The sequence below is a fragment of the Polyodon spathula genome, chromosome 21 (assembly GCF_017654505.1).
Source record: "Polyodon spathula isolate WHYD16114869_AA chromosome 21, ASM1765450v1, whole genome shotgun sequence".
Taxonomy (NCBI): Eukaryota; Metazoa; Chordata; class Actinopteri; order Acipenseriformes; family Polyodontidae; genus Polyodon; species Polyodon spathula.
Window position 1 is genome coordinate 17,224,521 of NC_054554.1, and position 975 is coordinate 17,225,495.

Consider the following 975-nt stretch of genomic DNA (forward strand, 5'->3'; position numbering starts at 1 on the left):
ATACTGCTTCTTAATTATCCAAATCATTGTGATAATGCAAATCTTACAAAATAAAAAAGCATCTTGAATAAACATGTGTGTAGGTTTATTCAAGATATTTATTTTTATTTTGTAGAAAATAATATTTCAGTTCTCAATATTTAAAAGATGCTATTTATATCCTATTAATTAGTAATATATAGCCCTAATCTACACTGACTCTCCCAATTAAATAGCAACACTGATCCAGTGTTCACGCTGTCTGGTGTCAGGAATAGTGAACAGCTGCCCAGTATAAATGATTTCGGTGGGAGAAGGTTATATACTATTACAAACTATAAAGAAACTTTAAAATATATATTTTTAAAACTATTAATAAAATAAATAAATATTGATGATGTACTTATTTATTTGTTTCATTGTATTTTCCTGCTGCCTATTATAAATAATAACTAGAATCAATTTAGCAAAGGTTTAGGGCTCAATTCACATGTTGATTTCCTTCAGTTTAAAGGCAACTTCAAAATCCTGTTCTGTCTCATAGTGTTCCAGAATTATGGGGCCAGGTGGCAACCCTAGCACTGAGTGAATTTCTGAAGAAAACATGACCGCATGTTTTGCTGTAATTTCCAGGAAGTAATTAAGTACACTTCCCAGCAATGGAGACGCCCATCAGTTTGTTTTACACTGAGCAAAAACGAAACTAAATTCACAGAACGCCATCTTAAATTTCCATAAACAACGTACAAAGGGCAGTGGTGAGGGGCAGCGAGGCCAACCAAATGTGTCGTCGGATTTTTTTTTAATCTTTTTTTTTTTTTTTTTTTAAGACAACCGAGATATAATTCAAACCCATTTTGTCTCTTTTCCGTGGTTGTGTAAAAACTCTGTCGAAACCTCTGATTTCTTTATATATATATATATATATATATATATATATATATATATATATATATATATATATATATATATATATATATATGTATGTATGTGACA